Here is a 14480-nt window from a genome sequence, read left to right on the forward strand (position 1 = left end):
GATAATGATTTTACTTACACATTGAGTTTTGAAAATCTGAGGGAATCCATGTAATGTACTTTCTACTGTCCTGACATTTAATAAATTCTCAACTGTTAGATACTGCTTTATCATTATCCCCCTTCCCTGAGGAAGCAACAGAGGTTCTGGGAATGTAAGTGCCTTACTCAAGGTCACACCGTTAGTGAGTGGTAGAGAGGTGAAGGTTTTTCAAACCAGTTTTATCTGACTCCAATCGAAGACTTTTAACCATTCAAGCAGACTTTGCTTCCTTATCTTTGGAGCAAAACAGACAAAATGAGAATGAGAATAAGAATTTGATAATGGCTTGGGGCGTCTGGGTGGCTCAGTCATTGGGCTGCTGCCCAGGTCAAGATCCGAGAGTCCTGCCAGGCCCTGAGTCAGGCTCCCTGCTCAGTGGGTAGCCTGCTTCTCTGTCTCCCACTCCTCCTGCTTATGTTCTTTTCTCACTGTGTCTCTCTCTGTCAAATAAATAAAATTTAAAAATCTTAAAAAAAAAAAAGAATTTGACAGTGTCTCTAGAGAGGTTTTATTGAGATGGTGGAGAAGAGTAGTAAACATATCCTGTGGTAGTTGTGCCCTCACCAAAACTGTGCACCTTCTACCACATCTGAGACCTACAGCCTAGCTGGCAAGCAGCAGAGCCAAGACTCAAAACCCAGATCTTCCCTTGCCATATCTGGTGCCTCTTTCCAATAAACAGTTTGCACAAATATTCTCCATAGTCCCTATGTATTTATGGTAATTAATAGCTCTTATCAGTGTTCATACCAATGGAGGAAACTCCTTTGACATAGAGTAGTGAAAAACTGGGGTGCCTGGGTGGCTCAGTTAAGTGTCTGCCTTCCTCTGGGGTCATGATCCCAGGGTCCTGAGATCAAGCCCCATGTTGAGCTTCTTGCTCAGCAGGGAGTCTGCCTCTGCTTCTTCCCTACACCTGCTTGCTCCCTTTCTCTCTCAAAAAAACAAAAACAAAAACAAACAAAAACAAAAAACTAGTGCAAAACCACCCGGCTCCATAGAGAAGGGGAGACAACAGATGTACATGCATGGTCTCTGTGGGGTGCTGCAAGGGTGGTGATCAAGGGTGGTGATTTGTTATCCCATGTTCTTTTTTTTTTTTAATTATTTAAGCCAACATATAATATATCATTAGTTTTTGATGTAATGTTCAATGATTGATTAGTTGCATGTAACACCCAGTGCTCATCACATCATGTGCCCTTCTCAATGCCCATCACCCAGTTACCCATCCACCCACCTGCCTCCCTTTCTGCAACCCTCGGTTTGTTTCCCAGCATCAAGAGTCTCTCTCGGTTTGTCTCCCTCTCTGATTTCTTCCCATTCCCCATTCAATTTTTCACTCCCTGTCCCTATGACCCTCTGCACTATTACGTACATTCTACATAAGTGAAACCATATGATAATTGTCTTTCTCTCATCGACTTATTTCACTTAGCATAATACCTTCCAGTTCCATCCATGTCAATGTAAAGAGTAGTTTTTTTTTTTTTTTAAAGATTTTATTTATTTGAGAGAGACAAGGACAGCACGAGTGGGAGGAGGGGGCAGAGGGAGAAGCAGACTCCCTGCTGAGCAGGGAGCGGGATTTGGGGTTTGATTCCAGGACCCTGAGATCATGACCTGAGCTGAAGGCAGCACTTAACTGACTGAGCTACCCAGGAGCCCCCTATGTACTTGGTAGTTATCCTGTGTTCTAAACCATGACTGATCTTGTGCAGGGACACTCTCTCTGACAACCTACTGGTACACCTGACTGCATTCTAGGTAGGGAGAGATGAACTAAACCATAGCTGAATTCTTAACAGATCCTTATCTTCAATCTAGAGAGCAAGTATCCCTCTTCCCTTCAGCCCTTCTGGCCTCAGAAGCTTCTAAACTCAAACTGCTCACTGGCCTGGGAAAGGGAAGAGGAATGACCTCCCTCCCTCCTCTTACTGGGGTCATCATTTCTATTTCACTTTCTAGTTCACCAGGAAGATAGGCTTACAATTGGTTCTGCTTCATCTCTAGGTCCTTTTGGTTAGATTTTTTTTCCCCCTAGCAGTTTATGAGTGTTAACCCTATGTTTTAACAAAATCCATTAACAAGGCTACAATGTCCCTGGATATGGAGAATCAGCAACCCATTGCTACAGAAGTTAACTGGTTAACTGATTAACTGGTGGGAAACTGGTAGGGAAAGTGGGGTGGAGTTGGGGATGGGATACTCTGAACTCAAAGCAGTTTGGGAAACTGACACTTAATGAGATCCCAAGTTACAACTAAGGTATGTGTCTATAACTGGCTCTAAGTTTCTAGAACCAGTTGGCATGCATTATGAGATATATAGTATTTTATATTGAACTTTTATCAGATAACTGAAATCAACAATGAAAATATTCATTTTTAAAAATCTACTGAGTGCCTTTGGTATGGTTAGAAAAGAGAAATTACAGGGTGCCTGGATGGCTCAGTTGCTTAAGCGTCTGCCTTTGGCTCATGTCATGATCCCAAGGTCCTGGAGTCAAGCCCCACATAGGGCTCCTTGCTCAGCAGGAAGTCTTCTTCTCCCTCTGCCTACCATTCTCCCATTCTCCCTGCTTATGCACTCTCTCTGCAAATAGATAAAATCTTCAAAAAAAAAAAAAAAAGGATTCTGTCATTTTTAGCATTACCTCTGCTGTATAGTACTTTAACAACTCCAGAGAGGAAATGAATAGTTCTCATATGTCTTTTGCTTTCCTGAAGCAGGTGGCAAAACACTCTTAACCCAACATGGGACCTCAGTGAAGGTCAGCTGAATAAATGAGGGCCGTGTATCATTTACACTCACAAAAGCCCATGAGGCTGGCAAGGCAAGTCTTATTGCCATATTGCTGGTGAGGAAACTGACGCTCAGAGAGATCAGAAATCACTCAGTGAGTTAGTGTTACTTAGAATTCAGGTGTCCTCATTTGCAATTCAGCTTTCAGATATCATCCCTGGAAAATGTTGGCAGATACCAACATTGTCTTTTTTTAATTTTTACTTTAATGTTTTTCATCAATGTCTTCTTATTTGCAATTTGGGCTGACTGCCCTCTGGAAGCAAATATATAAAGTACTACGCTCAGGTATCCTGCTTTATGGTTTGCGGTTGATTCAAGGTGTCAGTCTGCTTCTGTTTTAATTATACCCATCTCGATATGCTATTAAAATCTCAGGAAAACTTCTTTTCATTCTGTGAATGTCTTTAAGTATATAAACACTTGTATGTGAGCGACAGGATATCTGTACAAAGATGATGTTAGCAGCCATGTCTACAATAGAAAAGATCTGCAACAACTCGTATCTCTATAGAGAGGGAAAGAAAGAGGTGTTTATATAAATACACAAACACACACAAAGATAAATACATACATACACACATGTATATCCGCACTGGCAAGAGAATGAATAAATTGTGGTATGTTCAAATAATGGAATCATATAGAAGAATGAAAATGAATAAACTCCAGCTAAATTCAATGACAAGGAAGAATCTTGACTACAATGTTCAGTGAAAAAAGTAAAACCTAGGGGTGCCTGGGTGGCTCAGTGGGTTAAAGCCTCTGCCTGTGGTGCAGGTCATGATCCCAGGTCCTGGGACTGAGCCCCGCATCGGGCTCTCTGCTCAGCCGGAAGCCTGCTTCCTTCGCTCTCTCTGCCTGCCTCTCTGCCTGCTTGTGATCTCTGTCTGTCGAATAAATAAATAAAATCTTAAAAAAAAAAAAAAAGTAAAACCTAGAGGTGGCTCAGTTGGTTAAGCTTCTGCCTTTGGCTCAGGTTAAGATCCTGGAGTCCCTGGATCTAGTCCCGCATTGGGGTCCCTGCTCAGCCAGGAGTCTGCTTCTCCCTCTGCCCCTCACCCTGCTCGTGTTCTCTCTCGCCCACGTGCACGCTCTCTCTCTCTCTCTCAAATAAATAAATAAATAAAATCTTAAAAAAAAAAAGTAAAACCCAGAAAACCACTTAAAATATAGCAAGATTTTTAGAGTTCAAAAACAACTAAACGATATATTTTAATCAGATTTTTTTCTTTCTCTCCTAATTTTTTCTTTTATCTATCATCTATCTATCTATCGTCTATATTTCTGTCATTTATCTAGCCTATCATCTTTCCATGGGGTGAGTGTGTGCGTGTGTGTGTGTGTGTGTGTGTGTTTGTAAACCAAGGGAGTAATAAGCACAAAGTTTAGAGCAGCGGATACTACTGAGAATGGAAAAGCAAGGAGATTCAAGGAAGTAGCACATAATTTATTAAAAATGTTTTAGTTTTGGGGCACCTGGGTGGCTCAGTGGGTTAAAGCCTCTGCCTTCAGCTCAGGTCATGATCCCAGGGTTCTGGGATCGAGCCCCACATCGGGCTCTCCTCTCGGCGGGGAGCCTGCTTCCTCCAATCTTCCTCTCTGCCTTCCTCTCTGCCTACTTGTGATCTCTGTCTGTCAAATAAATAAATAAAAATCTTTAAAAAAAATGTTTTAGTTTCTGGGTCGGGGGCACCTGGGTGGCGCAGTAGACTGTCCAAACTCTTTGTTTTGACGCAGGTCATGATCTCAGGCTCTGTGCTCAGTATGAAGTCTAACGGAGATTCTCTGCCACCCCCTCTGCCCCTCCTGCTCGTGCTCTGTCTCTCAAATAAATAAATAAATCTTTATAATTTCTTTAAGATTTTATTTATTTGAGAGAGCAAGAGATAGAGAGAGATCACGAGCAGGGGGAAAGATAGAGGGAGAAACAGACTCCCTGATGATCAGGGAGCCCAACGTGGACTCCATCCCAAGACCCTGGGATGATGACCTACACTTAACTAACTGACCCACTCAGGTACCCAACAAATAAATTTTTTTAAATGTACATTTTTTTAAAAGTGTACATTTATGACAAAAATTTAGAAATATGACAGTAATGAAAAAGTCTCACCATTTAGAAAGCCAGTTTTGTCCCCCACACCTCAGCCTCCAATCAATTTTAAGTGCAATTTCTTGTTTGAAGCCCTACCTTAAATGGGAGTAACTTTCCATCAGGTAGCAGTGCACTTTGCATACAGACTCTAGAGTCATGTTTCTTGGCATGCTACTTTGGCAAAATATAAAAGCAGACCCACCCGATTTTAAATACATTTGGTAAGGCATCTATGCTCTCTTATTTTGTTAATGAGAAACCAAAAAGCCCGGTTACTTTACTTCTGCATTCATGGCACCAACTCCCACGGTTTCTGCGGAGAAGAAGAAGTCACAGATTGAATTGTCAGATCTGTGGTACTGATTTGTGCTAATGTGCCTAAATGTTCATGCGTTTACAAGGATCGCCATCAGAGAGGTTCAAAGTGAGAGTCTCTCAGGAACTTGGACAGAGGAAACATAATATTGTTCCCATTAGATGAAATAGCAAGGAGAATAAAAATAAGCTCAAAACCTCCTGAAAGAAATGGGTGAGCCGGAATAGCCAAAAAGAGGATGAGTCATTCAGGAGGGAACGCTGGTAATCCTCAGAAAAAGAAGCCTATTCTAGAACTATCCAAGAGGTATACAGAAGGAGAGGTAAACTGCTTCTGGGGAAAACCACCTCTATTGTGGAGATGGATGCTGGGTGTGGTAGAACACTCCGGGAATCTCTTAGGAGACCCTCTTCACGGTGGGATGCAGAGACAGATAAGGGTGGGCTGGGCAGGTAGTTTCCAGGAATAACAACCTACAATATCTAAACCTAATCTATCATCACAAACATATAGCGATGAAGGAAATATATTTACCTGAATTCCTATTGAGGACAGTGCTATAATAAGTCAGAAAAAAAATGTTTGATCAACTGTGGGGCAGTTTGGGGAAGTGAAACACATGGACATTGGTGGGACAGTCCAGACAGAAAAAGCCATCAAGGAAATAGCAGGTCAAGGGCTCAAAGACACAATGGCTCCATGGGCTTCTCTTAGGAGGGAGGGTCCCGTTTAATTAAAGGATTATATTGTTTGCTTTGAGGCACTGAATAAAGTGATCTTTATCTGACCTTTCCTGCAGTCAGAACTCACTTTAAATACTTCAAATGTCAGACACGTTAGGGATATGGATTTGAGTGTGCACGAAATTAGGAACCTACCTAGGATGCCCATTTTGTTTCCATCTTTTCTGCTGCCATTAAACATTCACTGTGGCTTGCTCTTGGGAGGAGAGGCATTTAAATTCCCCTGCTAGCAATTTGAATTGAGAGCCTGCAGGCCTTTACACCAGGAGTACATCAAAACCGGGGGTAGACTTACCCTACTAGGAATTTTAGCCTGATTTTGTACCTGTCATTTCAATCCCTGAAATTGGATTAAGGCAATCCCTGTTGTTAATGTCCTCAGGCCATTTTCAGTAGAAGATTGCATCATAGCCTCAAATTACTTCTACATTGTTTCAAGTAAAATGTTCAGCAGACATTAAAGAGTCATCAGGCACATAGGTTAGGCAAATAGAAGGAGAACCCGTAGTTCACGACAGAAAATAAAGATAACCACACAAGGGCTTCTCACGCTGGGCTTCTCAATCCAGACTTAAAAATAATTGTATTTATAGTGTTTAAGGAGATAAAACAAGATTGAAAATCTCACCAGAGAACTGGGAATTGTTATTTTTTGTTAAAAGGAGAGTTGGGGGGGCATGGCAGGTATGAAGGACCAAATAGACATTTTAGAATGGAAAAATGCAAAACCACAAATAAGAACAAAATACATCCATTCGTGCTTTCTCTATTTTACAAAACAAAATAATTTTGTTGATCTTTTCAAAAAATTTAAACTGTTGCTTTTATTGATTCTTTGATTCATTCTCACATTTAATATATCTTTGATTTATTCTCTTTGGATTTGTTCTGTATTTCCTTTCTAATGTCTTATTTGGGATATTTGTCTTTAATACTTGTTTGTGCTTGTTTTTTTGTTGTTCTTTTTTTTTTTTTTTTACCACTATGAGCCTATTTAAGACTAAAAACATGACTTTGGCTCTATCTCACAAATTCTGATACAGAATATTTTCACTATCATACTGTCCTAATTATTTGTTAACTTTCATTATGATTTCCTCCTTGACCCGGGAGTTATTTATAACTATGTTTTTAATTTCTAATACAGTATCTCAAGGTCTTTTAATATTAACTTCTTTGTTATTAACTACCAATTCAATAGTGAGTAATTAAACCATGCTCTCTAATCACTATTAAGAAAAATTAGTAACAAAAACAGAACTCAGTAAATTTTTTCTGTGAAGAACCAAGTCATAAATATTTTAGGCTTTGTGAACAATTTATGGTTTCTGTTGCATAGTGTTCAGTGAAATGTTCTGTAACTATTACAGTGAGGTACTTTTTTATATCAATGTAGAATTCTAAGATACATTATTAAATTAAAAGACGCACAATACTAGTGTATGTAGAAGAATTTGATTGTACCTATAAGGCTATTTTTAGTATTATATGTGCTTACATACACTAGCCTGGAAGGATGCATAAGAAACTGTTAAAAACTGTTAAAAAATGAGTGTCTTGGGGAACACTAGGGTTTGGGTACAAGAGAGCAAAGACTTGCTTTTCACTATATAGTGTTTGATACTCTTTCAATTTCTTTTTTTTCATATGTATTACCTAGTTAAAAAAATGTGAAATCTTTTCAAAAATAAGAGGATGGCATTTTGTCATAAAACACATACCTTCCTCCTTCGTAAAAGAAATTTTTCACAATTGGGGATAAAAGAGGGGATGAGTTAAGAGTGTACTTACCATGATGAACACTGAGTGGGATTGGTATTGTTCTTAGTTCACAGTTCAAGGAAGCCAACTTGATTTTTGCTTCTACAAGCTGTAAACTAACACTATATTAACAGGAAAAAAAAAATCGTACATCAATGGGGTTTAAAACCCAAAAGCCAGGGGCGCCTGGGTGGCTCAGTTGCTTAAGCACCCCACTCTTGGTTTTGGCTCAGGTCATGATCTCATTGAGTCAGGATCCTGAGATCAAGCCTGGGTCAGGTTCAGTGCTCAGAGGAGAGTCTGCTTGAAGATTCTCTCCTTCTGACCCTCCTCCCATTCACATTTGCATGAGAGCTCTCTTTGACAAATAAATAAATCTTAAAAAAAAAAAAAACCAGAATATTGATATTGATAAAGAATAGTTTTCTTTTTATCATTCTCAGTAATCCTCCTTATTTATTGCTCTAAACCCTTTACAGACAGCTTCTTCAATCATTTTCTAAAGTTCATCAGAAGTTAATACCTTAATTCTTTTTTTTTATTTTTTATTTTATTTTTTTTAAAGATTTTATTTATTTATTTGACAGAGAGAGATCACAAGTAGACAGAGAGGCAGGCAGGCAGAGAGAGAGAGAGGGAAGCAGGCTCCCTGCCGAGCAGAGAGCCCGATGCGGGACTCGATCCCAGGACCCTGGGATCATGACCCGAGCCGAAGGCAATGGCTTAACCCACTGAGCCACCCAGGTGCCCCACTAATTTTTTTTTAAAGATTTTATTTATTTATTTGACAGAGAGAGATCTCAAGTAGGCAGAGAGACAGGCAGAGAGAGGAGGAAGCAGACTCCCTGCTGAGCAGAGAGCCCGATGCTGGGCTTGATCCCAGGACCCTGGGATCATGACCTGAGCTGAAGGCGGAGGCTTTAACCCACTGAGCCACCCAGGTGCCCCTAATACCTTAATTCTTTGTATTATGCATCCTGTACCACCATCACCAAATATTTTGAAAATCTTCAGTATTTTTTCCTTCATCTTTTCCAATCATTTCCACACTTAACATAGTAAGAAAAAATTTCCAAGTCAATTGTCTCAATAATTTCTTAATTTCCACCATCATTGTTTTCCTTTTATTATTTTTTTTTCAGATCAAGATCAAGAATTGCAATTTTTAACTCTTTTGTATCTCTGATTTAATGTCCATCACAGAAGAAAAGGCCTCTTTAACTTTTGACTTTTGTGATATATTCAGTTCAATTAAAAAAAATCAATGTTGGGGTGATTGGTTCTTGATCTAGGGTTTGTGAGTTTGAGCCCCACATTGAACACAGAGCCTACTTAAAAAAAAATCAGTTATTGAGATTCATTAAAGGATAAACTGAGGCACATTAAAGTTTACAAGAGTTTATATGAGCAAATATTGATTTGAACTGGGCAGCACCAAACCAAAAGTGGTTAAAGCACTCCCCTGACAGAAGCTAGGGGAAAGGTTCTTAGGCCCCTGTAGAGCAGATATAGAAGCAAAGCAAGGAAATTGACTGGCTACAGCTTAAGCGATTGTTTTATGTGAGAAAGCCTAAGTAGCTGTTTGTGACTGGTTGTTTTTAAATTTCTTTCTCTCTCTCTTTTTTAAAGATTTTATTTATTTATTTAACAGAGAGAGAAAGCATACACAAGCAGGGGGAGTGGAGCCTGGAGCAGGAGCAAGGATCCTGATGTGGGGCTCCATCCCAGGACCCTGGAATCATGACCTGAGCCAAAGGCAGAAGCTTAACTTACTGAGGTATCCAGATGTCCTGGTTGTTCTTAAATTTCATCCTCTTGGATATGAGTGCATTTACACTGATTGATTGTGTCCTAGGTTTTGGTTTGCTTATGTGGGCGATCAAGGCATGAATCACCTCAGTCTAATAGTCTCTTTGTTTTTTGCTTTAACAGATATAATTTACATTCAAAAAAATGTACCCACTTCAACTGTGTACATTTCAAGTGTGTTCAGTTTGCTCAATTTAGTATTGTACTGGAGTCCTAAGCAGTGTAATAAGACAAGAAAGGGGAATAAAAAGCATACAGGCTGGAAAGGAAGCTGTAAAATTGTCTTTACTTAAAGATGATATGATTAGTTATGTATACAATACTCAAAAATCCACAAAAATGCTACTGCTACTAATAAATGAATTTAACAAGGTGGCAGAATATAAGACTAATATAAAAAAATTAATTGTATATTTTATATATATTGCCAACAAACAATTGGACATTGAAATTTGAAGATAGTATCTTTTATAATAGCATTTTAAAAACACAAAATACTTAAGGATAAATATGTTTAAGACCCGAGCACTGAAAACATTGTTGAAAGATATTGAAGAGGATTTAAATGAGTGGAGAGTTATACAATGTTCATGGATTAGAAAGCTAAATATCGTTAAGAAGTCAAATACTCTCAAATTTAACTATAAATTCTAGACGATGTCAGTCAAAATGCAGCACATGACTTGTAGAAATTGACAAACTGATTATAAAATTTATATAGAAGTTCAAAGAATGTAAAGTAGGCAATTATATAAAAGTAGAACAATGTTGGAGACTTACCAAAAACTCAGAGTAATTGTATCATAGTGTGCTATTGGCATAAGGATAGACATATAGATCAGTGGAAAAGAACAGAGCATCCAGAAATAAACTTATGCATGTATGATTGACTAATTTTTTAAAGTGAATATGGAATAATTTGATATACAGAAGGGAAAAAAAACCCCTGACTTTTACCTTATAACATATATAAAAGTTAACTCAAAACAATTTGAAGATTTAAAGTAAAGAGGTAAAACTTAGAAACTTCAATATGAAAACATAAGAAAAAGATTTATGCCTTTATGTTTGCGAAAGATTCCTAAAATAAGATACAAAATACACAGAACCTAAAACAGTAGAATTGATAAATTGAACTTCATATAAACTTATACCTTGGTTCTTCAAGAGATCCTGAGAAGATAATGAAGTACCAAGCCACAAATTGGGAGAATATATATGCAAAACTTATTTCTGATAAAGGGCTTATATCCAGAACATTAGAAAAAAGTTTAAAACTCAATAATAAGACTAAAGCTCAAGTTTAAAAAGAGGACAAAAGATTTTAATAAACACTTCACTAAAGAGAAATATATAAATGATAAACACATGAAAAGATGCTCAGCATCACTCATCATTGGGGACATTCAAATAAAAATCACAGAGCTACATCTACACACATACTAGAATGGGTATAATTAAAAAGATTTAAAATTGCTAAGTGTTAGCAAGTATATGAAGCAATTGGAACTCTCATACATTGCTGGTGGAAATATGAAATGTTATAGCCATTTGGAAAATAGTCTGTTCGTTTCTTATAAAGTTGAACATGCACCTACTATATGACCCAGGCATTCCACTTCTAGATATTTGCTCAAGAGAAATGAATACATGTCCAAACAAAGATTTGTATAAAAATGATCATAGCAGCTTTATTCATAATATGCCCAAACTGGAAATAATCCAAATTTCCATCAACTCTTGAATGAATAAACAAATTGCTGTATGGCCATACAATGGAATTTTACCTAGGAGAAAAAGGAACAAACTATTTTATACACCCACTCAACATGGATGAATTTCAAAAGCATTTTGCTTGGTAAAAGAATTCAGATACAAAAGACACCATACTGTAAGATTCAATTTATATGAAATTCTAGAACAAGAAAAATTACAGTGTCACAGACCAGATCAATAGCTATCCAGGGTCTTTTTTTCAATTTAAGAAATCAAGAGCAATGGTTAAGAGTGCAGACTCTTAAGGTTGGAGACAGACTTCTTGGGTTGAAATCCCAGCTCTGCCATTTTCCAAATTTAATTTTTCCTGTGCCTAATATCAATAACACTAATAATGACATCACTGACATTACTTATAATATGGCCCAGAGGAGTTAAATAACTTGCCCAAGTATCTACCTGTGGAAAATCTTCACTTTTATGGTGACACCATGTAGAGACAAATTAATCCTGACCCTCCTGTTTAAAACCTGGAATTCAGCAAAATTCAGCTTAACCCATTGATTGAGCCTGTACAAAAACAGTACAAGACTTCTGTCCTTTCAGTCCTGAAAGTCTTTAGGGAGCTGTATGAGGAAACAGCTGGAGGAGTTGTGCAAGACAAACAGACGCAGGAAAAGAATTTTGAAAGTTTAGTTATGTGTGGATATGAGATGAAGGTCTGCATGAATCAGGAAAAGCCACAGAGAGAAGGGACCTTGGAAAGGCACTTTAAAATATCATACTCAGAACTGTCCTCAGAAGTTCTAGGTCCCTAGGACACTGTAGTGGGGCCTGACTTATTCCCATATAACTATGGTTTAAGTGGGAGCCAATCTCAATTCTGTTCAGCTAATAGTTTTTAGCTCTTTTAAAATATAAGTTATTGGCAATGTAGTATGTGCCTTACATTGCTCTGAGCACCTTGTCTTTGTTAAATCATTTATTCTAAACTTCTTGTATTAATCAGAAGCTTGTGTGCTGAAAAGAGGTATTAAAAAGATTTCCATCCTCTTTCAGAAATGATGATGGCTGATTAGATAGGACAAATCTGTAGGAAATGGAAAAATGCTCTGTTAAATATTTCTTTTGTATATAAGTGATTTTTGTTTTCTCACAGTTTCTCTCTGCTTTGTAATATTCTGATTTATGACCTATTTATATCCCTTTTAAACAAAATTTTACTCTCCCAGTTTAAGGTCTTCTACACAATGGTGATTCAAAAACTCTTCTGACATGGGGAAAGGAGACTGGGAAATTTTGCCATTTGTTTGCTTGCTTTTTTTCAGGTAATTTACATGTCCCCATGCTTTAGGGGAGGATGGGAAGCCACCAGTATCTGTGTTTTTGTTGAGTGATTGATTCAGTGCATCAATACTTTAAGCAAGAATGAATTTGAACGGAAGAGGTGGTTTTTCTAAATCACAGTCACCCCCACCAGAACCTTGGATGTCTATTGCCAGAATGAATGCCTTTGCTTTCAAAGGGGATTTCCATTTCTCCTCAGTTTTTGTATTTCCATGGAAATAATGGTTACAAAAATTCATGGCTCCTTCCGACCACCCCACTCAGAAACTTCTTTTTTTTCCCCTCCTTCAAACCTCCAATGAGAGGGAACCATAACTTTGCTTTGAAAAGCAAGCCTAGTGAATCAAAAGCCTTTTAAAGAAAGACAATTGCATTTGGATTCTACCAGTCTAATCTACAGTGAATTATCTACAGTGAGTTATGTAGCATTCTGTATATACCCTTGCCAAAAACTTAATTTTCTGTGGCCAGAGTAGTGCCTGGTGCCAAAGAGAGCACAAATAAGTGTTTCTTTTTTTTTAAACTTTCTATTTTGAAATAAGTCAACATTTAAATAATTTTAAGAATATTACAGATTTGGCAAATGTTAATGACTTGCTATATTTGCTTATCTTTTTTATTTATACATGTATTTACAAATCCTTTGACAGCAAGTTTTAGACATCATGGCTTTATGTCTAGATAGCTCAATGTATATGTCCTAAAAACAAGGACATTCTCTTATATAACTATGAGATAGTAGAAGATATATATTGGTCTCTGCCTCTGGTTCTTGACACAGAATTCCTAAAACTATTATAAAGTTCCTAAGTGATAAGAGCAGTACGAACATCTTTTGTTCTATTGAAGTGACTCTGGGTGGGCTCCTGGATGGCTCCTGGATACGGGTAGTCACAAGAAAGACCTAGCATTGATTAGAAGCTTGGCATCTTCAGCCCCAACTCCCAGTTCTCCAGAGAGGGGACAGGGTCTAGAAATGGAGTTTATATTTGATCATGCCCATGTGAGGAAGCCTCCATAAAAATCCCAATAATATGGGGTTTGGTGAGCTTCTAGATTGGTGAACATATCCACACTGGAGGGTGACACATCCCAACGCTGTGGGGACAGAAGCTCTTATAATCAGGATCCTTCCAGACCTCTCCTTATGTGTCTCTTATCTGGCTATTCATCTGTATCCTTTATAATATCCTTGAATGAACTCATAAATGTTAAGTGTTTCCCTAGTTCTGTGAGCCTCTCTAGCAAATTAATCAAATCCAAGGAGAGGGTCACTAGGACCTCCAATGTATAACTGCCTGGTCAGAAACACAGGTGACAGCCTGGGCTTATGATTGGCATTTGGACTGAACCCTTATGTGTGGGATCTGACACTATCTCCAGGTAAATAGTGTCAGAATGGAGTTAAATTGTAGGACACTCAGTTGGTGTCACAAAGAATTACTTGGTGTGGGGGAAAAAATCTCCACACATCTGGTGACCAGAAGTGTTTTGTGTGAGCAATAAAGGAGACTCACAGGGAAGAAACACACAGGTGGAAAAATGAGGTTTTTCCTTTCAATAACCTTGATATGATGACCTTCAAACAGCTGTCTCTGATTTCCTTTGCAGGGACTAATTAAAATAATAACAATCACTAATTTTTGTTTAACACTTACTTTGTGCTAGGTAAAGAATTAGTAAGTCTTTATTACATTCATTGTTTTGTTTAATCCTCATTACAGGCAAATGAACTGCCAACACTCTCATTATGATCAGTTTCCAAAGGAAGAAACTAAAGGATTAGTTAATTTGCTCAAGGTCACAATTGCTAAGTGGGATCAGAGATTTGAACCAACATGTC

The sequence above is a fragment of the Enhydra lutris genome, unplaced genomic scaffold (assembly GCF_002288905.1).
Source record: "Enhydra lutris kenyoni isolate GAN:26980312 unplaced genomic scaffold, ASM228890v2 scaffoldscaffold7, whole genome shotgun sequence".
Classification (NCBI taxonomy): domain Eukaryota; kingdom Metazoa; phylum Chordata; class Mammalia; order Carnivora; family Mustelidae; genus Enhydra; species Enhydra lutris.